This window comes from Felis catus, chromosome A3, assembly GCF_018350175.1.
Source record: "Felis catus isolate Fca126 chromosome A3, F.catus_Fca126_mat1.0, whole genome shotgun sequence".
Taxonomy (NCBI): domain Eukaryota; kingdom Metazoa; phylum Chordata; class Mammalia; order Carnivora; family Felidae; genus Felis; species Felis catus.
In genome coordinates, this window is record NC_058370.1 from 64934937 (window position 1) to 64961189 (window position 26253).

Sequence of the window (26253 nt, forward strand, 5' to 3'; positions counted from 1 at the left end):
AGCCACCCAGGTACCCCACGCAGTGTAACTTGTGATGCTATGCCTCGGTGTGTTGTCGTCCTTCTTACATAGTTTGGATCAGCGTGCAATAGTTTATCCTTCACTCCTGTGATGCCGTGAAATATCTCAGAGCATTTCTTGAGGTGAAGTTTTTTGCTGGCATCACTTCCTCTGGGACATCTTCATTTTCTTGGAATCTGGCTGCAAATGTCATGGTGGCATCCCCATCTGGGCTAGCAGCTTCACGAGCAACTTAACACCAACCAGCTCATGTTGAACCCGAGAATGCAGAAACCAGCCTTTACTGGCAGTCAGTGGTTCTTCTTCAGTCTCCTTGTGATTGGCTTTGCTGTTGTTTTTGTTGTTGTTGTTGATGATGCAGCTGACTGCAGTGCTTTGGTCTGAATGTTAGCCAGACTAATTACGACTTTAAAACATTATGGTCTTCAACCCAAAGTAGAAGAAAACATTCCATTTCAACCATAAGTGGCTTTATGCTTCCACTGCAGTTAAAACTGAAAGATAAAGTGGCTTTTCCTGTTTTGTTTTTTAATACTCACTGGACTTGTCCAGTAAGGTTAGCACCATAGCTTCTGGTAGCCCTATGTTGCCCATGAGCTTGGCTTTGCTGTTGCCATTTTCCAATCTATTCACATCCAGTTTCACTGCCAGCGTTGTCACTCGTTGTTTCTTTGCTGTACTTGTACTTCTGTTAGCTAATCCTCTGTGGATTTTTCACTTTTGTAAAATGTCATGTGGGTTTATCACCGGGAGGCAAGGAGGCAACACAGCTACATAGTTTGCTGCCTGTGCATGAACGGAATACCAGAAGCATGGTGATCAATCACAGACAGACTTTGAAAGGAGCGATGCAATTGGTCACTTCACGATTCGCATCTGTTGTTTATGTAGTGATCTGTGGCCTGAAAAGCAGGCAGTGAAATTTGTAGTTTATGTAACTACAGTCCTATACCAAGGCCGCAGAAATTGCAACCATTTTGTTGGGGACAGGTAATACATATTAAATCATGGAAATTGAAACTTGTGTGTGTCAGAAACATGCAGTGCAGGGAGGGACTGTTTTGTGAATATTTGTACCAAATATTTCTTTTTTAATGCTAACTATTTATTTTCGAGAGAGAGAGAGAGCACGAGCAGGGGAGAGGTGGAGACGGGGCCGACAGAGGACCCAAAGTGGGCTCCACGCTCACAGCAGAGAGCCTGATGAGGGGCTCAAACTCACAAACCCCCAAGACCCTGACCTGAGCCAAAGTTGGACACTTAACCGACTGAACGACCAGGTCTCCCCCCGCCATTTTAAAAAATGTGTTTATCAAAATATTTCTGAGCGCATTGAGAGTATTGCACTTCACCCACCTTGTGGTGGGATAGTCACGTGTTATTACTTCTGGCCAATGAACTGTGACCAGAAGTTACAGATATCCCTTCCATGCCAAAGCACTCAATTGCCAGTGAGTACTGGCACAGCCCCTGAGAGTATCCGAGCAGGAGCTACGCTGTGAGTCAGGGTCCCTGACCAACTGAGACAAGCAGAGGCCTCTGCTAAGGTGTCACAGACATATAGCATAAGCAATAAGCAAAACTTTGTTTGATGCCGGGGTAGAGAAAGAACCAGGGGCATGTAGCGAAAACAAACATTCAATCTTTATATGGCTAAAAAAATGGTACAAATACAGAAAATAGGTGTATAGTTTAATAAAATATTAAAAGGTGAACATGCTTATAACCCCTACCCAAATAAAGACAGAAACAGGTCATAAGTTTGTGCCTGAGCTCCATCCCATCATAGACCCCGAGCTGCCCTCTGTCAGTTACTGCCCTGCTGCCTTTTTAAAAAATGCTTATTTATTTATTTTGAGAGAGAGAGAGCAGGGAGGGGGGAGGGAGAACAAGAGAGAGCAGGGCAGGGGCAGAGAGAGAGGGAGAGAAAGAATCCCAAGCTGCTCTATGCTATCAGCACAGAGCCCGACACAGGGCTTGATCTCATGAACCGTGAATTCATGACCTGAGCTGAAATCAAGAGCCAGTGGCTTAACTGACTGAGCCACCCAGGCACCCCTGCCCCGCTGACTTTTATGATGACTTCCTTCCTTTCTTTGCAGCATTATCACCTACTCAGGCATCCCTCAACATGGAGGCTTAGTTTCACTTTTTCAATATTTTTAAATCTCTGAATATACAGATTTCCCATCCACCCCTTTCCACTTGTGAATTTACTGGCTGCGGACTTTGTTGTCCACGGGTACCTGTGATACTCACGATGCGGCAGATATCTTCATCAACAAGGAGGGATTTCATCCGGACCGATCTTATGCTGCCTCACCCAGAGGATGCATCCAAGTTCAGCTTCATTCTGTCTGTAGGAGGCCTCAGGAGCTGTGTAGGGAAAGACTTTGCAAAAATTCTTCTCAAAATATTTACAGGGGAGCTGGCAAGGTATTGTGACTGGCGGCTTTTAAATGACCCTCCTGTAATGAAAACCAGTCTGGTCATGTACCCCGAGGACGATCTCCTGGTAAGGTTCACTGGCCTCCGGGGGGAAATCTGATGGCTGTGAATGCCCAGACCTCGGACTTATTTCAAGTGTACCTATGAGTTTTTACACAGTGTTGCATTGATACTGTTATATTTAATTTCTCAATGCATTCATAATATCTCTGTGTCTCCACTTCAGTACCACAGTCATGAAGCATGAAAATAATACCTTTGTATAGTTTCCAAATAAAGTAAAATTTGAAGGTGAAAAAAAGGGGGAGTCATTTGTAGTTTCCAACAGTGTGGGTTTTGTTTCTTGCATGACCTCTTTCCTCTGACCTTGTAGTTCCTTTAATATCTCTGGTTGGATCTGTCAGCCCAACAAATTTGCGTGGGTTTGATTAATTTTGGCAAGACACCTTCATTGGCAGTGGTGCATTTGTTCACTATAAAGTACATAATCAGCTACAGCATGACTTTTGTGTTATAAACAGTCATTGTTGCTCCATTCGAGTATGTATCTGGGGTTTCAGAAAGGTGAAAGTCCAATTCAGAACTTCCCTCCTTCTATAATCTGGTTACTTGTGGTATAGTTCACACAGAAAAATCTGCATAAATCCCTTTCTTCCCCCCAGAGCTCAAAGCTCTGGCACATTCAGGTAAGTTACTGAGGTCTGAAATTGGCAAAACTGTCATAAAGATGGCCTCCATCAGCCCGGCCTTCTCTCACTATGCCTTCGACCACAAAGAGTTCACCCCAGGCCCTGTGATTCCTCAGTTTGTCTCCCCAACTCTCCACCCCAGCAGTGCCCACCTTCAAGGAACAGGTTCTCATTTTCTCCCCCTTTAGAAGATAAATTGAGGGCATCACCCATCTGAGAGGCATAGGGATTTTTCAGCTACCTGTCTCAAATATTCGGTCATAAACTTTGTGGGGTTGAAAACAGGTAGCCCTGGGCTACCTGGGTAGCTCAGTTGGTACAGACTAAGGCTGCGGTCATGATCTCACGGTTTGTGAGTTCAAGCCCTGTGTTAGCCTCTAAGCTATCATTGTAGAATCTGCTTGGGATTCTCTTTCCCTCTCTCTCTGCCCCTCCCCCACTCAAGCTCACTTTCTCTCTCTCCAAATAAATGGATAAACTAAAAAAGAAAGAAAGAAAGAAAGAAAGAAAGAAAGAAAGAAAATAAAAGAGGAAAGAAGATGAAAAGAAAAGAAAAGAAAAGAAAAGAAAACAAAAGAGAAAAGAAAAGAAAACAAAAGAGAAAAGAAAAGAAAAAGAAAACAGGTAGCCCTAAACCCAAACCCAGATTATGCTTAAGCTGTTGGGGCCAGCAAGAGTGTTTTTGTTTGTTGGGGTTTTTTTGTTTGTTTGTTTTTGGTTTGTTTCAAGCCAGATGAAAATACATTTGGTAGGGGGGCATTTTCTGTCTGGTTAGATCAGAGGCCACCACCCCCTCTTGTATTATACCTGTTCTGGTTTCTGAGTCTTGGATGTACTTGTATTGTCACTTCTGTCTTGCAGCAACCTTGTGGATGGGTGTCAATAGCCCATTTTACAGGTGAATAAACAAAACCTGGCTATGTGATGAGCAGAGCCTGAGCGAGGTCTGAATGGAAATGAGGCAGATACCAAGTGCTTTGGGAAGTAGACAGTGTTGGGAGAAACGGTGATGGGGCCCTCTCTATCCCTGCACGAACTAAAACCCACATTCTTTTTTCTTCCCTTTTTTACAGAGACAGCTCAAGGAAGCATGATAAAATGAGGCCTAAGATAATATTTGGGGGGGGAAGTTTATTTTTTTATGGTCTGTTTGCATTAGACCGTCGGGCGAAGAGAGGCGGTTAAAGACTTGTCCCAAATGGCTGGGCTGGAGAAGCACACATCCAATGTCAATAGTTGGAAATACAAGTGTTTGGTTTCATTAAATTTCTTTTTTAAAAAACATGTCTTCTTTCCTTCTCCTGAGGCAATCCAAGGGAAGGAGATACGGAGCCGGAAAGAGACAGGGAGGAGGAGGGAGCAGCCAGGGCCAGGGAAGAATTGTCCAGAGGGCCTTGCTTCCCTCTGAGTGTGGTCAGCCAGCCCAGGACGCTGTCGGTCCTGACCAGGAGAAGTTGCCTGGAGTCATCCGCTGGTCCCAAGGACTGTTGCTAGTTGGGGGGTTGGGGGGGGTGGGTGGGCAGAGTGCCTGCATTTGTCTAACAGCACACTTTTAAAACAACAGAGCAAAAGCGAACAAATCGTCAAATTGGGGCCAGCTCTGGGAAAAACAACTCGAATTCTGTGTTGTCCCATGGACCCTTTCGGCAACAGCTGCCTCCTTTTCTTCCCCAAGGCAGAGGCCACATGCAACAGAGGAGGCCACAAGCAGAAGAAGGCACGTTAAGAATGCAGGATCCAGCCTTCCTGCCCGTTAAAATCCCAGCTCTGATCCTTACTAACTGGTTCACTTGAGGCAAATTCCTTGTGCCTCAATTTCCTCATCTGCAAAATAGAGAAATCATAATACCTCCTGGCTGTCAAAAGGATTAAGTGGGAAAAATGCTTAGCATGTAGTAAGTGTTCAGTAAACGTTTATTGTTGTTATTCTATTATTTTTAGAGCTCTTGCTCTCCTTCCATTACGTGCCACTCCCTGGCAATCCCACTGGATTTGTCCAAATAGATCAATGCACCCAGAAGAATGAAAACACAGGTTGTCTCACAGGGTATTTTGCACGCTGTCCACCAAGACCCTCTTTCTCAGGCAGTTTCCACACAGCTCCATGGACACCACACCCTTACACTCATCAACACACCCTAGTTCATATGGCACCGTCGACCTGGATTGCCCTCTTCCCCTCCATCCACCCAAATCTAGTTCAAGGCCTACATTGTAACAAAATGCTTTCTGTTTCAAGAAAACGGACCCAAGTACATACAAGAAGAAGGGAAATGTACTGACCATACAGTTGAAAAGTCCAGAGGGTAGGTCCGTCTTCAGGCACGGCTTGAACCAGGGTCTTGCAAGAAGTCACAAGCACCTGATGATCACCTCTTGGTCTTGCTTCCTCTATGTTGGTGCCACCCGCAGACAGACTCTACACTTCTGGTGGCAAGAGATTTGCATTGCAAAGTGAACTGCAGGTTCAAGCCCAGTGAGAGAGAGAATGTTCCTCGCTCCTAACGGCCCCAGCACATGTTGCACGTGTTCCTTGGCTGTCATTGGGTCCATTCCCTGGACCAATGTTAGGGTTGGGTGATGGGGGAGGAGTGTGATGCTCTCACCTGCAACCCAACTGACACTTCCTAGATTGATGAAGGGAAAGGGGGTTCTTCCCAGAAAGAGATGAGGATAGTCTCCAGAATAAGGGAGAATACACACAGGAAACCCAAAGCCCAGCAAATGCCCACCACACGCTCATGTCTTCCAAAACCCAGCCCCAACAATTCTAGCCAATTCTCTCCTCTGAACTCCTGACCTGATTCTTCATACTGCCATTCATGTTGGCCATGTCTTTTGCTGGCATCCTTTGGTTATGAATAAGTCCTGCTACATCAGCTACTCTGTGAAACACTTTCATATGAAAACTGTTCTTGGGTCCTTCATTTGGCAATGAAGCGGTACTGCTCCCTTGTTCTGCACTGTCTCTCTTTCTGATCCTGAACTTCCCATCGTGTGCGTGTGTCTTACCTTTCTTTCAGACTGTAAACTCCTCCACAACAGGAAACTAGAATGCTTCTTGCCTAGCACCTTCTATATACTAATTGCTTCATCGATGTTGTTTGATTAGGAATCGAAGGACGTTTCTTCTCTTATATCTTCTGTTGGTGGAATGCCAGTAGGTGCTAAATAATATTCTTGGAACCACAGATTTAGGAGGAACATTGAAGGTACTTTGGGCCTTGATCCAAGCAGCCCTAGAGCTGGCCCTCCTGGGGCTGGACTCCCCCTCAGCTAGACCCCCCTCAGCTGGACCAGCTGAGGCCATCCCAGGAGACAGGAGTACAGCCCTCAAACAAACAAAACAAACAAAAAACTTTATCTACTCTTTCATTCCTCAGGGAATAGAGATTAGGTAAGAGAGGTCCTTAGTAGGTGAATGATATAAATCCACAAAATAAGAGAAATACCAAAAGGGTGTTAAACCAGTTTGGACACTTCATTCAAAGCCTTTGCCATTACCAGCAATGATTACCTGGTGAAGCCCTGTCCAACCCGCAATCTCGGTTCCAGGCCTGAGACTCCTCTCTGGGACCTGGCCGGGGGCTCGATCCCAATGCAACCCAAACTGAGGTCTGGGCAAGGCCCACAGGTCAAACAGCCTCCAGAGACACCAACCAGCCCTCAGCCAAGAGGGAGGAGAGCCAGGAGGCATGGGATGAAGCATCTCCAGTTCTCAATCCTCTCTACCAGATGGAGGGGGCTCCCTAGGCGGGCAGGAACTAGTGATCAGGTCAACATGGCTCCCTGACCCTCAGGAAACCTCCAGCAGATAACTGCCACCTGACACCAACAACACTCCTGCTGTCCACTGTGGGGGCTTAGGTGGATGGGACTGGGGTGCCAGGGCAGGGGCATAGTCTTACTTTCCTAGAGAAAGAAAGATAATACACAGCAATTGAAGGGACTGTCAGAAAACTTTGGATTCTTGTGTCATCATTTTCTCGCTGCGTGACCCCAGGAAAGCTCTCCAGATCTGGGTGCACTAACCTTAGGAGGGGGTGGGGTTGGACGAGCCCCCTGCCTGCTCTAAGTTAGGGGCTGGTCAATTCTGATGGCATGCTATCACCTGTCCTGGCTAATCACCCACAGGCCTCATCTCTAGGACGTTTGGTTTCCCAGTGGACAAGTAAGACTGAATCTGCACTCCAGCCTGTGCTCTGGGACAATAGGGCAGTGTGGCCCAGCAGCGAAGGGCGGGGCTCAGGAGCAGAGTTATGGCATTGATTCCTAGCTCTGCCCCCTTTCCAGGCCTCCCCTCCCACTCTATAAAATGGGGATAACTCCTATCTTGTAGAGTTCTTATGAGCGCTCAGTGAGGTGATTGAGACAAAAGCTCTCAGAACAGTGCCTGGTACTTAGTGAGGGCAGGGTAAGGGCTCACTATTAGTGTTCAGGCATCCATAAAGCTCTTAAAAACCACCATCCGAGCTAATAAAAGGTCCAGGATGCAGTTTCCAAAGGCTTCCTCGCAGTGAAAGTCGAGCCTGGTGCAGACCTGGGGCCAGGAACAGATGGCCTTGACTGTTCGCTCCTTCCCTACCTCTGGCAGGTGAGAACTGGCCTCAGCCCCATGGCCTTGAGATGAGAACTCCCCCCACCCCCAGCCTCCAGCTCCAGAGGGTGGCTGGCGTCGTGCTGCTGACACTGACCGCTGCACCCCACCTTTGCACAGTGAGGCCTGGCAGGCCGGATGTGGCCTCCTTTCCCAGCGGGCTTGTGCCAGATGGCTTGATTACCATGGGGTGCATTTCAGGCCTCCTTGCTATTATCAGCTTCTCACTTTCAGCTGCTGGATCAGGGGCAGGATCCTTTCTTTCCTCCCTCTGCCCCATCACTGGGTGTTTGTTCTTGCAGCAGCCTGGACTGCCCAGGTGAGCCATGTCCTGTCCTAGAGAAGCCTCCTCCGGGCATGCCCGCACAGACCCACCTGGACATCGTCGCACCTCCCCTCTGCTGGAGTCCGACTCCTGCCTCCCAGGATCTATCTTGAGAGAGGGTTGGCAGGTGAGGAAGGAGCTAGGTCACAACCATCCAGTCCACGCCACCAGCATTTCAAGGTCACTGAAGAAAACATCTTTCCTGCCCACCGATGACCATCACACTGATTAGGATAAAAGAGGAGAAAATTATAAACAAGTAAAAAGCGAGGATTTACACCAGAGTCATACAAAATTTGCCTCCCGCTCTAGTTCTGTCCTCACGCAGCAACCCCCTCTCTGTGGTGCCCTTCCCTCTCCCCCACCCCCCAGCCCTGACACTAAGCTCTTCCGGATCTTTCCCTCCTGATCATGGACCCCCCAAATGGAGCCCCCGCCACACCCAGGTGGGCAAAACTTCATTATGTGAGATGAATTCCTTAAGAGGGGGTGAGGGATGGGACTTCACCTTTGAATAAACAAACAAACAAAAAAATTCTTTCATCAAACAGCTCCAGGAGAAGCCCTTCCAGGGGGGGAAGGGACAGTTCGGTAGCTAGTCCCTTTCCCTCCCCTGAAGTTTTTGTCCTCACTGGCACCCCTCTTTTGTTCTCATCACCACCAAGTCACCTTGTCTGCCTTGTTCTCCTGCCCAGGTGTGGGCTGCACCTCTTTATGCCCCCCCCCCACTTTTGCAGAGCTCAGACAGGCTGGAATTCTCTAAAAATAACCTCGCAGAAAAATCAACGAAATGAACAAAAGAACACAAACAGCTGAACAACAGATGTGCCTGCCCAGTGCAGGTACCTAATCCCAAAACAACCAGAGTCTCGCCACCCCTGGGCTGGCCAGGCTTGGGTCCCTGCCTGCCTACTCCCTGCCCCTGCCAGAAAAGATTCTCTCAGGTAAAGTTTTTTGACATCCTCCCTCCCTCCCCCTGCAGAAGTGGGGAAGAGAAAAGGCAGGTGTTCACAGTGCAGCCAGCAGCTGGCCTTGTGTCCGAGCTAAGGTCAAAGGGAAGGTGGGCCCCTAGGTCCCCTAAATTGGAGCAGAATCTTGCTGGTGAAGCAGCCCCCCATTTGGTGTGACCTCTGGAGAGGGGAAGCGTCTAGAGAGGGGGACCTGGCTGGGGGAGGGGAGCTGGTGTGGCCACACTTGGAGCCAAGGCCAAGCCCTAGACATTGGGAGCGGCACCTGGTTCCAGCTCTGCCTCCAGGACTCTGGCCATGCCCCATCTTTTCTGGGCCTCGGCTTCCCCGGTGGCCAAAGGAGGAAGTTGGAGGAGGTGACCTCCAATGTCTCTGTCACCTCTAGCACTTTTCCATTTGGCAAGTCTCCACCTTCAGCCACCGGTTCCAACTCCCAGAGACAACTCCAGTCCATCAAGATGAGTCTCGGGTGCAGCGCCTTGGTAAAGGCATCAGTTCCCAACTGTCCTGAATGTTAACCCAGTACCAGAAACTGTTGGAGTCACTTAGCATGTGCGGATTCATTTCCTCCTCACACAAGCCCTGAGCAGGGAGGCCCTTGTGCCCCTATTTCACGGATGAGAAATCTGAGGCACAAAAAGGTTAAGACCATCCCAGGGTGGTAAGCAAAAGGAAGGGCCTCGGGCAGTGTGTGTGGCTCCAAGGTCTGTGCTCTGTTCCCCCACATTCAGCTAGTTTTTCATAGGGAGTGACTACGATGGGTATAATAGGCTCAACATTTAGAAGGTGGAAACCCAAATGTCCATCAACAGATAAGTGGATAAATAAAATGTAGTATATCCATACAATGAAACGACGTTGAGCCTTAACGAGGAATAGAATTCTGACACGTGCTACAACATGGATCAACCTTAAAGACATTGTGCTAAGTGAAATAAGCCAGTCACAAAAAGACAAATACTCTATGATGGCACCTACATGGAATATCCAGAATAGACAAATTCCTAGTGATGGAGAACAGATGAGAGGATGCTGGGGGCTGAGGTAAGGGGAGAATGGGTAGTTACTGCTTAATGCCCAGAGTTTCTGCAAGGGATGATGGGAAAGTTCTAGAAATGGAGAGTGGAGATGATTGCACAACATTATAAATGTGCTTAATGCCACTAAATTGTGTTCTTGAAAATGGTTTAAGATGGTAAATGCTGTGTTCTGTTAAAAATAACTTTAAAAAATATCTGTAACAGGATAGGTAACACTTATTGAGCACCTACTGTGCTGCGTGCTTTACGCATCACTTCGTTTTACCTTTACAACAACCCTGAGGGAGGCTGTGGTGTCATTCCACCTAATTTATAGGCACGGAGACCGAGATTCAGAGGACAAATTCCCCAAGGACAAGGACAAGGACCCACAAGTGGTAAGTGACAGAGCTGATACGTAAACCCAGCTAATGCTGAAGGCAAACTTGGAGAAGAGGGTAGGGAAATCTGAGAAGGCCAGAACAAGCTGGGGCAAACCAGGGTGTGGGGCCGCTCACACCTCTACCTGTCCTTGCCAGGTTCCACATAGTCCACATTTGCACTTGGTCACATCCCCCCCCACGCCCCACCACTTACATTCTTCCCTGTTTCACAGCCAACCAACGCCTTCCTGCCTCGCCCTTCCACTCACATCACTAGATCTGCCTGTGTTCGTCCAGGATACCTCCCCACCCACCCTCTGCACGGGAGGACAGCCTGTCTGGGTTTGAGGTGGGAGGAGGGCTCAGAGTCCATGAGCCTAATTCTGTTCTGAGGGAGAGAGAGGCCCAGATCTCTCCTAAAGGTGACTGCCGAGCAAGCAGCAACTGGTCAGGGTGGCAGGGGGAGGGTGGGGGGGAGGGGGTTGTCCCCACCAGGGACAGGGGTAGCCGGCTGGCGACTGTCCCTGGAAGAACCTCAGGAAGGCTGGGCAGGCAACTCCATGGGGTACCAGGTCTGGTGGGTGACTAGTTTAACTCAGTCTCAGGTGACCTCCTGTGTGAGCACAGTCAGGGCAGTGAGTTTCTTTTGCCTTTTAAATAACAAACTGTCCACTGCCCCTGAAACACAAGGCATTCTGCATTCAGGTCACCCAAGACAGCCAAGCACGCCCACATCCAGGCCACTGCACTCATGCCCACTTGTAGCCTCCTGAGACGTTAGCCTAGCCTCCGAGGTCACATGCGAGCACAAAGCATCCTTAGAAACTCCTCACACGGAAGGGCTCAGCAAGAGTCACCGGATGCTGCAGGTTGTGATTGTGGGGTTTGGATGGGTTTTCTCTGTGTGTGCCCCATGACTTGCTTTCCCTACCCCATACCCCCCGGGATATTTTCCTGGCAATTCTGTTCCCCCAGGCCCTGCAGTCAGCCACTGACTGTAAATTCCCAGAAGATGTACACCGATGAGCTGTGATTCCTTTCAGGGGACCCTGAACAGCTAACACTGCCCCAACGAGTGAAATCCACAGGGATTCCAGACCTCGGAAAGATTTTAAAGCAGATGAGGCTTCCCAAACACATCTTTAATCATGTCCAGGAAGGGTGGCCTCTGCCAGCTGGCAGATTTAAAGCATAGGCTCCCACGCTCTTGGGAAAGGCATCACGGCTCAGAGTCATCAGAGGACTTTGGCATCAAAACTCTAGGCTCTGACTCGACTCTGCCATTACCCAGTCCTGTGATCTTGAGCCAGTGTGGCTGAATTTTCTTCCTTTATAAACTGGAGACAGTGATAGTACCTACCTTCGGACACTGAAGAGAATTAAATGGGATGCAGCACATCAAGTACTTAGGACAGTGCTCAGTCCCAAAGTCCTACTCAAGAAATATTAGCTGTCCTTATTGCGCAGACAGACGTTGGCAGCCAACCATGGTACCTTTCCCAAAAAACCAGACTCCGTCTCAGACTCCTCAGTGCAGCCCGGCAGGTAGCCACCACCTGCTACTGGCTATTGGCCAAGGATAGCATCTAAGACAAAATCTGTTTGCCATCAGTGTCCCACTTTTTTCTTTACCTGACAAGTAATGCACTTCTCCAGTCTCCAAGTTGGGACCCCCCCTACTTCTCCACCCTTGTCTCCATTATGCCAGTGCTAGGCCACCCTCCTCACACGTGCACTCTGGACCCCAAACTGATCTGTGATTTCCCCCCCACACAATTTTAAACAGCTTTTGGGGCACCTGGGTGGCTCAGTCGGTTAAGTGTCGGACTTCAGCTCAGGTCATGATATCATGGTCCACAAGTTCGAGCCCCACGTCGGGCTCTGTGCTGACAGCTCAGACCCTGGAGCCTGCTTCCGATTCTGTGTCTCCCTCTCTCTCTGCCCCTCCCTGGCTTGCACTCTGTCTCTCAAAAATAAATAAACATTTAAAAAAATTAAAAAAAATTAAACTGCTCTATTGAGATATAATCCACATGCTATACAGTTCACTATACAATTTGAAGAGCACAATTCAATGCCTTTTTGTATATTCTGAGCTATGCATACATCACCACAATCCATTTTAGCATGTTTTCATTACCTCTCCTGAAAATTCCCACACTTCTTTTTTATGTTTATTCATTTTTGAAAGACAGAGAGAGACGGAGCACAAGCAGGGGTGGGGCAGAGAGAGAGGGGAACACAGAATCTGAAGCAGGCTCCAGGCTCTGAGCCCGACGTGGGGCTTGAACCTCACAAACCTGAGCCAAAGTCAGATGCTCAACTGACTGAGCCACCCAGGTACCCCTGAAAATCCCTACATTTCTTATCCATCACCTTCCCTCTGCCCTCCAGCCCTAGGCAACCACTTATCTACTTTTTGTCTCTACAGATTTGCCTGTTCTGGACATTTGATATAAATGGAATCATACACTATGTGGTCCTTTGTGACTGCCTTTTCACTTAGCATGATTTTTTCAAGTTCCATCCACACTGGAGCATGCATTGGTAATTCATTCCTTTTTATTGCTGAGTAATACTCCGTTGTACAAATATAACATTTTATTTATTGATTTGTCAGTTGATGTACATTGGGGTCATTTCTACTTTATGGCCATTATGAATAATGCTGCTGTAAACATTTATGTAAAAGTTTTAGTGCAGACACATATTTTCACTTCTCACTACATACCTAGGAGTGGAATTGTTGGGTCATGTGGTAACTCTATGTTTAACCACTTGAAGAACTGCCAGAATGTTTTCCAAAGTAGCTATACTATTTTAAATTTCCACCAGCAGCACATGAGGATTTGATTTCTTCATATCTTTGCCAACACTTGTAATTATCTGTGTTTTTTTTATTAAAGCTATCCTAGATGGTATGAAATGATATCTCATTGTGGTTTTGATTTGCATTTCCTGATGGCTAATGACGTTGAGTATCTTTTCACATGCTTATAATCATTGGTATATCTCCATTGGAGAAATGCCTATTACAATCCTTTGCCCATTTTTAAATTGGGTTGTCTTGTCATTATTGAGTTGTAAAGAGTTTTTCATATATTCTAGATACAAATCCTTTATGAGATATATGATTTGCAAAATGTTCTATTTGGTGGGTTGATTTTTTCACTTTCGAAGCTGTATTCTTTGAAGCACAAAAGTTTTAATTTTGATGCCATTTTGAGTAAATTTTGTATGTGGTATCAGGTAGGAGTTCAACATCATTCTTATACATGTGGATACCCAGTGGTCCCAACATTGTTTTAAAGACAATTCTTTCCCCAATTTAAGTATCTTGGCAGACTTGTCAAAAATCAAGTGACCAGAGTTGAGAGTTTATTTCTGTACTCTCAATTCTGTTCCATTGGTCTATATGTCCGTCCATAGACCAGTACCCCACTGTGATTAGTATGCTTTTGTAGTAAGTTTTGAAATCTGGCAGTCTAAGTCTTCCAACTTTGTTCCTCAATTTCAAGTTTATTTTTGGCTAATCTGGGTCCTTTGCATTTCATATAAATTTTAGGATCAACTGGTCAATTTCTGCAATGAAATCAGCTGGAGTTTTGATAGGGATTATGTTGAATTAGTAGATCAATTTGGGAGTAACACCACCTTAATAATATGTTTTCCACCCATGAGCATGAGCATGGGATGCCTTTCTACTTATAAATTTAAGTCTTTTTAATTTCTTTCAATAATATTTTGTAGTTTTCAGAGCATAGATTTTTGTACTTCTTTTGTCATATTTATTCCTAAGTATTTTATTTCTTCAATGTTAGTTTAAGTGGAGTTTTTTTCTTATTTTCAGTTTACTTACTATTACTGTATAGAAATAAAATTGATTTTTGTATATTTTTCATGTATCCTGCAACTTTGCTAACTCATTTGTTAGAACTAATAGTTATTTCATGGGTTATTTAGGGTTTTCTCTTTTTTTTTTTTCAAGTTTATTTAGGGTTTTCTCTATACGAATCATGTTGTCTGCTTCCTTTCCAATGTTGATGCCTTTTTTTTCTCTTTGCCTGATTTCCCTGGCTAGAATGTTTTGCAAAATGTTGGATATAGGTGGTGAGAGTAGATATCCTTGTCTTATTCTTAATCTTAGGAGGTTGCACTCAGTCTCTTACCATTAAGTATGTTAAATGTGGACATTTGTAGATGCTTTTTATCAGATTGAGGAAGTTGCCTTCTATCCCTGGTTTCTTGGGTATCTTAGTCATGAAGAGGGGTTAAGTTTCATCAAATGCCTTTTCTCTGTCTATTGAGATGCTCATAAAGTTTTTTCCCTTTATTCTGTTGATGTGGTGTATTACATTAACTGATTTTCAGATGTTAAACCAACCTTGCGTTTCTGGGGTAAATCCTACTTGGTCATGATGTGTAATCCTTTTTATATATTGCTGGATTTGATTTGCTAGTATTTTGTTCAGTCTCTGCATTTGTATTCCGAAGACATGTTGGTCTGAGTGTTCTTTTTTCATAATGTTTTTGTCTGGTTTTGGTATCACGGTAACACTGGCTTCGTAGAATGAGTTGGGAAGTGTTTCATCCTCTTCTATTTTTGGAAGTTTGTGAAGAATTGGTATTAGTTTTTTAAATATGTGATAGAATTCACCAGGGAAGCCATCTGATCGAGGGATTTTCTTTTGGGGAAGTTTTAAAATTACTAATTCAATCTCTTTACTTGTTTTAGGTCTATTCAGATTTTTTATTCTTCTTGAGTCAGTTTTGATAGTTTGTGTCTTTCTAGGGATTTATCAATTCAATTAAGTCATCTACTATGTTGTTATGTCATTGTTCATAATGCTACCTTATATCCTTTTTTTTCTGTACAGCCCATAATATCACTTCTTTAATTTCTGATCTTAGTATTCTGAGCCTTCTCGTTTTAATTTTGATCGGTCTAGATAAAACGACATGTCAATTTTGTTTATCTTTTTAAAGAGACAACTTTTACTTTTGTTGATTTTCTCTGTTGTCTTTCTATCCTCTGTTTCATTAGCCTATGTTCTAATCTTAACACTTCCTTCCTTCTGTTTGCTTTGGGTTTAATTTGCTCTTCTTTTTCCAGTGTCTTAAGGTGCAATTTTGCGTTGTTTATTTGAGGTCTTTCTTCTTTTACACTGGAAGCCTTTATAGCTACAAAATTCCCTCTAAGCATACTGTTTCATTTTTTACTCATCCCAAAGTATCTTCTGATTTCCCTTGCAATTTCTTCTTTGATCCACTGGTTATTTAATAGTGTGTTATTTAATTTCTGCGTATTTGTGAATTTCCCCATTTTTTTCCTGTTATTAATTTCTAAAGTCATGCTATTGTAATCAGAGAATATACTTTGTATGATTTCAATCCTTTTAAACTTATTGGGCTTTGTTTTAAGGCCTAGTATATGGTCTATCCTGGAGAATGTTCCACGTACGCTTAAGAAGAGTGTGTATTCTGCTGTTGTTTAGCAAAGTGTTCTGTAGATATCTGTTCCTTATGCACATTTTATCTCTTCTCATTAATTCCTACTCCTAGAATACCTTTCTCCTTTATCTCCACAGAACTAACGTATATCTATTACTTAAGCCCTAGAGCAAATCTTATGTCCAATGCTTTGTAACTGCTTTGGAAAACTGAAAATAAAGAAAATATATGCACTCATTACCTAATGCTGAATAACAAATTATTGCAAAGCTCAGCGGCTTTAAACAACTTACATTTGTTATTGCAGTTTCTGTGGGTCAGGCATCCAGGAGCAGCGTGGCTGGAATCCATCTGAATCAGTCTCTCTCATAAAGTGGCAGTCAAACTGTCAGCCACAGCTTGCCATCATCTCAAGGCTTGTCTAGAGGATGCTTCTGAGATCACTCACGTGGCTGTTGGCAGTCCTCAGTTTCTCGCTATCAGCTGGAAACTGCAGTTTCTTGACACACAAGCCTCTCCACAACATGGCAGCTTGCTTCTCCTAGAGCAAGTGATCCAAGAGAGAGCCAGAAAACAAACAAAAAACACCCAGAACAGAAGCCATAGTCTTTTACAACCTAATCCCTGAAGTGAGATTCTGCCATTTGCTACCAATTACACAGACAAACTCAGTGACAGAGTAGCAGGGGACTATGTGAGGGGGTAAATACAAGGACATGGGGATCATTGGAGGCTATTTTGCAGGCCGGCTGCTGGAGCTTACAAATGATTTGTTTGAAGTAGCACAACACTGATACCTAAATCTAGTTAACCACAGCACACAAAAAAATAAAACTACCAGCCAACCTCACAAATGAATACTGAGGCAAAATTCCTAAGTAAATTGTTTATAACCAGATTCATGTGGCACATGTGAAGAATAATACCCATACATAAGTGATATTCATTCTGGGAATGCAAGGATGGTTTAATATTAGAAAATCCATTAATGTGATTCACAATATTAAAAAAATCTATGGAGAAAAATTAATTGATTATTTGTATAGATGCTGAAAAGGCATTTAATAAAATTCAACACTCATTCTAGATTAAAGAAAAAAAGTCTTTTTAAAAATGTTTATTTATTTTTGAGAGAGAGAGAGAGAGACAGAGCATGAGCTTGGAGGAGGGGCAGAGAGAGAGAGGGAGACACATAATCTGAAGCAGGCTCCAGGCTCTGAACTGTTCGCACAGAGCCTGCAGCTCGAACTCACAAACTGTGAGATCATGACCTGAGCTGAAGTGGGATGCTTAACCGACTGAGCCACCCAGGTGCCCCAAGGAAAAAAGTCTTAATAAAAGAGGAATAGACAAAATTCTTTTTTTAGCATGATAAAATATATCTTTCCCAAAAGTCAGCATCTTTTCTAAAAGGAAAATACTAAAAGCAGTTCCATTAAAGTTAGAAAAAAAGACAAGCATGCCCATTAGCATCAGTCTTTAAAAAGCTCTGCAGATATGAGCCGATCCAAGTAGGCAAGAAGTTAGGATTAGGAAAAAAAGTTAGAGGTGTAAAATATGAAAATAAGAGGCAAAATTATCATAATATATAGACCTATCATGGTTATAGTGTATAATTATTATGATTATGTATCTGGAAAACCTAAGAGAACTTAATTGCAAACAAGAGAAATGAGTAATGAGCCTGTTACAAAATTAATATGTAGTAAACAATAGCCTTTCTACATTTAAATATCACTCAGAAGACACAGTGGGAGAATTTCCAACAGCAACTAAAGTACAAAACGGTTTGGAATAATTTTCAAAATTTGCAAGAAACATATAAAGAAAACCTTAACATGCGTGTAGAGTGGATAGTAACTATAGTTATGGTGGTGTGAGCATTGTGTAATGTATAGAATTGTCAAATCACTATGCTATACTCCTGAAACTAATATAAGGTTGTGTGCCAACTATAATCAAATAATAAAAAAATTTTAAACACTTTAACATAAAAAGGGACCTGAGAAAATGCAGAGGTAGACCATGTTCTTGGAGAGAAAGACTCATCACTGCAAAAATGTCAATTCTTTAATCAGTTACTTTATAAATCTAGCACTCTCTCAATAATGATGACTACAGGACAATTTTTTTTTTTTGGTGTAGACCTAGAAAAGCTGATTCTAAAAATAAACAATTTTTAAACAAATAAACAATACCTATGAAACTTGGGGAAAGAAGAAGAATGAGCAAGCTTTGGGGTAAGAATTAAGAAACCAGGGCTCTAGGCCAAGCTCTGCCCTAACAAACTGAAGGACCGTTCATCATTTCTGTTGGAGCTTCAGGTTTCTCATCAGCAAAGTGAGGCACCCAGGCTAGAGGCTGTCTAACCTTCCTTTCAGTTCTAGAATTTTCTCATTGATTCTGTTGTAAGACTGTTAGTTCAAATACTCCAGACTTGGATAGAGCCATGTCTATTCCAAGCAAGTCCAGGGCACCTAAAAGAGTGTTTGGCTAAGTACGTGAATTTCTGGGGGTACTAGCGAGGTCCTTTGCCAAACAGTGGTCCTATTCTTACCCTTACCCCCATGCTGTCTCTCATATTGCTCCATGGGATTTAGTCAGTTGATGTGACCTCTCCATTACCTGCCCCACGAGGAAGTAAGCATTGTATTTGGGACTTAGTGCCATACCTCTCTGATCTTTCCTTAGGAACCAATTTGAATAGGAGAAGGGAGAGGATGGGGAGAACAGAGACTCTACAGGAGGGTGAACTACCCAGGGCAAAGGAAAGAGAAAGTGGAGATGCAGAACACTGCAGACACCTTAGACCCAGAGAGGCCATACAGAGAACCCAGAAGAAGGCGCAAGAACTATTCCCAGATTATAGCAGAATTACATGAATCAATATCTTTACCAGTGAAACAAGTGCATTATAAACTGAGTTCAATATTTGTCACTTTGACAATAGCTAAAGTATGGAAAGAGCCCAAATGTCCATCAACTGATGAATAGATAAAGAAGATGTGGTTGTATATAAAATGGAATACTACTCAGAGATGAAAAAGAATGAAATCTTGCCATTTGCAACAACGTGGAAGGAACTAGATGGTATTATGCTAAGCAAAATAGTCAGAGAAAGACAAATATACAATCTCACTCCTCTGTGGAATTTAAGATATAAAACAGATGAACATAAAGGGAAGCAAAAATAACATAAAAACACGGAGGGGGACAAAACATAAGAGATTCTTAAATACAGGGAACAAACTGAGGGTTGCTGTTAGGGTGTTGGATGGGAGGATGGGCTAAATGGGCGAGTGGCATTAAGGAGGACACTTGTTGGGATGAGCACTGGGTGTTATATGTAAGTGATGAATCACTGAATTCTATTCCTGATATCATTATTCCACTATATGTTAACTAACGTGGATTTAAATTAAAAAAAAACTTGTTGCTTTGAACAGAGCAGAATGTTTTGCCCAAGGAGAAAAGGAAAACTTCCTCTTCTCTCCTCTACCCAGTCCTGAAGGAGAGGGAAGATGATGCAAGGCATGTGCCAAAATCCAGAGAAGGCACAGGAGAAGGAGGTGGGGATGGCCAGAGAGCAGTGAGGAATCGTTCACTTGAGAAAAGGGGGAGAGAGGAATTGGGGAGAAAAGATGCTAGCCTGGGCTGGCAAGCACCATGGAAGGTTCTGCAGGTGGATTTCCATGCAGCAGGTCGGACAATTCTCCCTACGGAGGGTGGCGTGATTTCCCGGTCCCAGGCCCCTATATGGAAGCTTTGAAGGTAACATTCTGGGGGACTGGGATAGTTCTCTACCATATAACAGGGCACCAGGAGAGCCTGCAATCTGACCACATCTAAATGTTCTTTATCTGCCCCAGTGTCCAGGCTTGAATTCAGGTCAACTCAAGTATTTACCAAACTCCTACCATGAGTCCAACCTCACACTTAGGGCTGTGGTGAACAGAGGGAAGCCAGAGGAGGGTCCTTGCTGTTAAGGGGTTTATAGCTGGGAAGATGAGAATTCCATATTGGAAAGTGGTATTCTTCATATAATTCACCCACGGCTGGAATTAAATATAAAAATGAGTGGAACAGTGAGTGAGTTAGGAGCTCAGAGGGAACAGAGGACAGGGGGCTGGTGGCCAGGGATGACTTTACAGAGAAGGTAGAACTTGACCCCAGTATTCATCTGTGAGTACAAGGTCCCTCTTCTTTTCTCCATGCCCCAGGCTACGAGAGGACTAAGCCAGAGGCCCGGGGGTGGAGGAAACAGCTTCTTTTCTGAGAGGTGACGCTTTAAGTGAGAACTTTCTCTGGTCCTATCTTTTTCAGTGCTGTTTGTTTGAAAAGGGAGTAGATTTTCCTGTTACAACAGCCAAAAAAACAAAATAAATCAAGAAAGGAACGGCAAGTGTGGACCTGGAAATGAAGTTAAAATATCTAGGCTTAGTGAAGACACCACAAAATGGTTTTCTCCTCAAAGTGGCACTCAACTTAGACTAGACTGCTCTAATGGATCTGGGGACATATTCTTCTCCCTGACAACACTCCACCCACCCCTCTTCCCACCCCATTTCCTCCAAAAGCCTTTTGCAGATGGTGCCTCTCAGTTCCCAGAACCAGTCTGGAGCAGTGATTAAAAAGATCAAAATTCCGGGAACCAGTTTTTTTTTTTTTTTTTTTTTTTCCTTGGCTACCTTGGCAAATGCTTAAGCTACACTAAGATGCAGTGAATCACTTAAAAGTGACAATCGTGATGCTGGAGAAAAATTAAGAATTCCACTAGGCATAGGGCCAGTCCACAAAAAATGTGGTTGTTGGGGAAAAAACAGGATTCTGTGAACACACTTTTGGGGAACCCCCCCCCCTTACCCATAGGGGCTCAGACCTCACTCTTGCCTCACTGGGTCTCTTCCTTTCTCCATTCACACGGACAAGAACCATCTGCATGACTACCAGTTCTCTGTATATTACAGGGTTGTAATACAGTCTAGAAAAAAAGAAATAATGAAAGATTCAGGACCTCAGTGGATCCAATAATCCTGAAGAGTCCTCTGTACAACACCCCACATTCCACTAAAAGGACACCCCGGACTCTTTTGCCCATTTCTGTCTTCCGCAATTTTTCCCGACGCTCAAGAGGCTCTCCCAGGATGCAGAGGGAGAAGACAAGGAGATTAAAACAACAAGAGAGAATATAATAGGTATAAAAGACAGATAACAGAAACCATACTTATGAATTATAGGTGACTTGAAGAAGAAGCTGATCAAAGTAGTGACCCCCCCCCCCAAAAAAGTTTAAAAACTGAAAAGACGCGTGCATTCCAGCCGGTTTTAGTTTTCCAGGGCACCTGTAACACAGCACCACAAATCGGGTGGCTGAAAACAACACTAATTTTTTCTCACACAGTTTTGGAGGCTGGAAGTCCAAAGCCAGTATGTCAGCAGGACTATGCCCCCTCCAAAGGTTCTAGGGAAGAACCTCGCTTTTTCTAGCTTCTGGTGGCCCCAGGTGAACCTTGACTTGTGGCAGGGTAACTCCAACCTCAGCCTCTGTCTTTACTTGGCTTTCCTCTCTGTATGTTCAATGTGTTCTTACCTTATAAGGACACCAATTATTGGATTGAGGGTGCCCTAAGTCCAGGATGATTTCATTTGTAGCCACTTGTGTCTTTAGAGACCTTCTTTCCAAGTCAGGTCACATTCTGATATTCCAAGTAGATGCAAATTTTGAGGGGACATGATGTAATCAACTGCACAGAAAAAATCAACAAAGAGAGCAATAAGTAGACCTATCTTGGCAAGAATCTAGAAATAGAAGGACAAAGACAAAAAAATCCTACAAGCAATGCAGAGTTATTACAATCAAATGATGAAAGATCAGACAGTCTTCTTCAAGCATCTCAACAATAGCAAGAAATGACAAAGAAAAATGAGATAACATCTCCAAGGTTTTTTTTTTTTTAATTTTTTTTTCAACGTTTATTTATTTTTGGGACAGAGAGAGACAGAGCATGAACGGGGGAGGGGCAGAGAGAGAGGGAGACACAGAATCGGAAACTGGCTCCAGGCTCTGAGCCATCAGCCCAGAGCCTGACGCGGGGCTCGAACTCACGGACCGCGAGATCGTGAGATCGTGACCTGGCTGAAGTCGGACGCTCAACCGACTGCGCCACCCAGGCGCCCCAACATCTCCAAGGTTTTAAGAGAAACACACTTTAACTTAGCCACATTGCAATTTTATCATTCATATATGAAATTTTCAGAGAAACCATTCTCAGATATTCTCGGGAACATCTTTCCTGAGAAAATTGCTTTAAGATCCACTCCAACCAACAGAGAGGTGAAGTAAAATGAGCCAAAGAATCGGTAGGCTATAATCTGAAGGAGTGTTGGCAGGCATTGAAGATATTTAAGCATATGACTGGGGTTAAATGATGAATGTCAATATAGCTTCAAAACATGTAAACAGCAATTAAGTTTTAAAGAGAATATGGTGTAAAATGCCCATAATTTAATAGTAATACATTGGTTCCCCATATCTCAGATCACACAACACACACACAGAAGAAATAGATGGGAAAAGGTAGAAGGAAGTAAAACAATGTGAATTTCATCCTATTACACACGGATATTCAGTATTTTAAAAAATTCTTAATGCTGGCAATTAGAAGAAATATGGATTCAAGTATTTTATGGATAGATTTATAATTCATAAAATGGTCTGTGTGTGTTTGCGTGTGTGTCAGAGACAGAGAGAGCATGCACACAAGAGAGCAGCTAGTTCCCTCCCTTTTTATTGGATAGGAGGTCATTTCCTCCCCAGCTTTATTGAGGTATAATTGACAATTTTAAGGTGTACAACCTGATGATCTGGTGTATGAATGCATTGTTAACTAATCACCACATTCAGGCTAATTAACAAATCCATCAACTCATACAGTTACCAGTTCCTTTCCTCCCCTCTCCTCTCCTCTCCTCTCCTCTTTGTGTGTGTGTGTGTGTGTGTGTGTGTGTGTGTGTGTGTGTGTGAGAGAGAGAGAGAGAGAGAGAGAGAGAGAGAGAACACTTAAGCTCTATCTTCTTAGCTAATTTCAGTAGGGTACAGTATTATTAACTATAGCCACCATGCTGGACATCAGATCCCCAGAGCTTATCCACCTTGCAAAACTGAAACTTGACCACTTGACCAGTGTCTCCCTATTTCTCCCAGGAGGTCACGACTAAAGAATCTGTCCTTTGTCCCCTTTGCTACCATGGCCCTTTCACACTCCCCTGGCCCTGCAGGCCCCCCATTTCTGGTTTCACCTGCCTTCACACCCAGCCTCTGCACACTCCTTTAGGCAAAAGGAAAGGGGTCAGGTGGAGTAGGCCATGGATGTTAGGCTCTGCTCTTCATACTTCACCCCTCCTATCTCATGGCCTAAAGTGATTGGGCTGAGCAGGGGTTGGGGTTGGAAGGGGGAGCTACACACTACACAGGCTCTTCCTAGACCTTTGAAGGGACATCTGCAATGTTTCTTGTTTATTATCAACAACACAGTAGGGACTATCTCTATACATGTATTTTTTTTTTTCAAAACTTTTACTTCTGTTATAGGCTATGGAGTGAGACTCTTCCTCTTTTCCCAGAAAGCGGCCAGGATGCACATCTGAGTCAGAAAAAGCACGAAGTACCATGATAGGCAGATTTTGAGATGGCTCCCAATGATCCTTGCCTGCTGGCATTCATGTCCTTAGCTAGTCTCCTCTCCGTGAGTGTGAGCTGGTTCTAGTGACTTCTTGTAATAGACTCCTTATAGGATGGGCAGGAGCAGAGAGTGTACTTTTTCTTTTTTTTTTTTAATTTTTTTTAACGTTTATTTATTTTTGAGACAGAGAGAGACAGAGCATGAACGGGGGAGGGACAGAGAGAGAGGGAGACACAGAATCGGAAGCAGGCTCCAGGCTCTGAGCCATCAGCCCAGAGCCCGACGCAGGGCTCGAACTCACGGACCATGAGATCATGACCTGAGCCGAAGTCGGACGCTTAACTGACTGAGCCACCCAGGAGCCCCGAGAGTGTACTTTTTCCCACAGGATCCAGTCCTGTGCTGCCTCTCCATAAATGGTGAGTGATGTCAGATGTGAGAGGTGAGGGACAGTGTGGCCTTCCTGAGGGTCTGGCCACACTGTCACTCTTTGGGTTAGTCTGGTGGTCTTCAAATCAAGGCATGATATATGGCCACGGATAACCTACGTCTTTCCAGAAGACATGTAAACACAGGTAGTTTAAGGAAATCTAATTTTAGTTTCCAACTCCCACGTCTATCTTTCCTAAAACAGGTTTGCCTGAGAATGTCTCTGGTTTAAGGCTCCTCCTGTGGTTTCTCCGTTCCTACTTGCTTTTCAAAGTCCCGCTTCACGAAAGATGAGGATTCCCTTCACCCTCCCTGAGCCTTAATCCCTGTGGTGCATGGTCCCCAGGCAACGAAAACCTCCAGGGTATCAAACAAAGGGACAATTCAAGATACATTTTATTTAACAACCTCATTTCTTCCATTCCTTGACCACCGTCAAAGGATGCATCCAGAAAGGACCCCCTAAAAGCAAAGCAAAGAGAATGCCTTGGACAAATATCCAGCTAGCAGCACCTTATTTCCTACAGGTGACAAGCTCATGGCAAGCCTCTGTGCCTGCTCTTGCCCTCTACCAGAAATAGAATTCATACGTGAGACTGTCTCCAGGATGCGTGTCGACATACTTATTTGAATTAAAAAATGAAGTCTGATTTTTTTCTGATTGAGACTCTGATTTGGCCATTTGGTTTTGACTGTGACTTCTGGCTTTACTAATTAAGTTAAATGGTGGACAAAACCCATAAATTGAATAAGATAGATATTCAGCTGTAAGAGCGTGTGTCTACGTGCGTGTGCACGCCTGTGTATGCATGTAATGTGAATTTTTTATTTGAAAGACTTTGTATTAGCAAGGTATATTAACAATATTTTTATTTTCCGAACGCTTTCAGAGTATATCAGGTTTAACAAAGCGCTTTAATGTGAAACAGTACAGAATGCAATCAATAGTCATCCGTAAGTGAGAGGAGAGCCTTTGGATATTCTTTCTAGAAACTGAGAAGCCTGGATGAGTGCAATGACCAAGAATAAATTTTTCCAGGTAGTCAATTCTCCATTCTTCACATTCAGCTCAACTGATGGAGGGTCTAATTAAATAGTCAGCCAAAAGATCATTAAAAAATAATTTTTGATGATAGATCACCATATGATTTTGGCATATAACTAGGAAGGTGTTTGAAGAATTGAGTCTCATCGCTATGACAACACTCTATACGCATCATACTTTTGTGGACACATTTTCTCAGCATATGCATCTATATAAAAAGGAAAAATAGTAATAGAGTTGAAGCTAAACAGTGTCTCTTTCTAACAATAATTGGTGCTCATCCCTGGATAGAGGAGCAAGCATAAAAAAAAATCCTTCCTATGTCATTAAAAGACGCATTTCCCAACAGTATGGAGGTTTCTTTAAAAAAATATGGGGCACCTGGGTGGCTCAGTCGGTTAAGCATCCGACTTCGGCTCAGGTCATGATCTCACGGTCCGTGAGTTCGAGCCCCGCGTCGGGCTCTGTGCTGACAGCTCAGAGCCTGGAGCCCGTTTCAGATTCTGTGTCTCCCTCTCTCTCTCTGCCCCTCCCCTGTTCATGCTCTGTCTCTCTCTGTCTCAAAAATAAATAAACGTTAAAAAAATTGTTTTAAAAATAAAAAAGTAAAAATAGAACTACCATACGATTCACCAACTCCACTACTGGGTATTTACCCCAAGAATGTAAAAACACTAATTTGAAAGGATACATGAACCCTTATGTTTACTGCAGCATTATTTACAACAGCCAAGATATGGAAGCAGCCCAAGTGCCCATCAACTGACGACTGGATAAAGAAGATGTGGTATATTCATACAGTGGAATATTACTCAGCCATAAAAAAGAACAAAATCTTGCCATTTGCACTAATATCCATGGACCTAGAGAGTATAATGCCAAGTGAAATAAGCCAGTCAGAGAAAGACAAATATCAAATTATTTCACTCATAGGTGGAATTTAAGAAACAAAAAAACAAAAGGGAAGAAAAAGAGACAAACCAGAAAAAAAAAAAAACAGATTCTTAACTACAGAGAACAAACTGGTGGTTGCCAGAGGGGAGAGGGATTAAGAGTACATTTATTATGATGAGCACTAAATAATATATAGAATTGCTGAATCTATATTATATACTATATACTATACTATACTATACTATACTATACTATACTATACTATACTATATTATACACCTGAAACTAATACGACACTATAC

The 26253-nt window shown here is 43.7% G+C and overlaps 1 long non-coding RNA gene across 7 annotated transcripts in view; it reads right to left on the minus strand.

Annotated features, from left to right (window-relative positions):
- Positions 1-26253, minus strand: part of LOC111559811 — a 48650-nt gene that overhangs the window by 20011 nt on the left and 2386 nt on the right. For 3 of the 7 annotated variants that reach the window (XR_006595529.1, XR_006595528.1, XR_006595532.1), the window contains exons 1-5: positions 21492-21844; positions 20781-20882; positions 16195-16442; positions 5442-8304; positions 2281-2397 (exon numbers count right to left, since the gene is read on the minus strand). This is a non-coding gene — a long non-coding RNA (uncharacterized LOC111559811). Of the gene's footprint in view, positions 1-2280; positions 2398-5441; positions 8305-16194; positions 16443-20780; positions 20883-21491; positions 21845-26253 lie in introns of those variants that run through there. The other 4 variants (XR_006595531.1, XR_006595526.1, XR_006595527.1 and 1 more) reach the window with 4 other exon arrangements.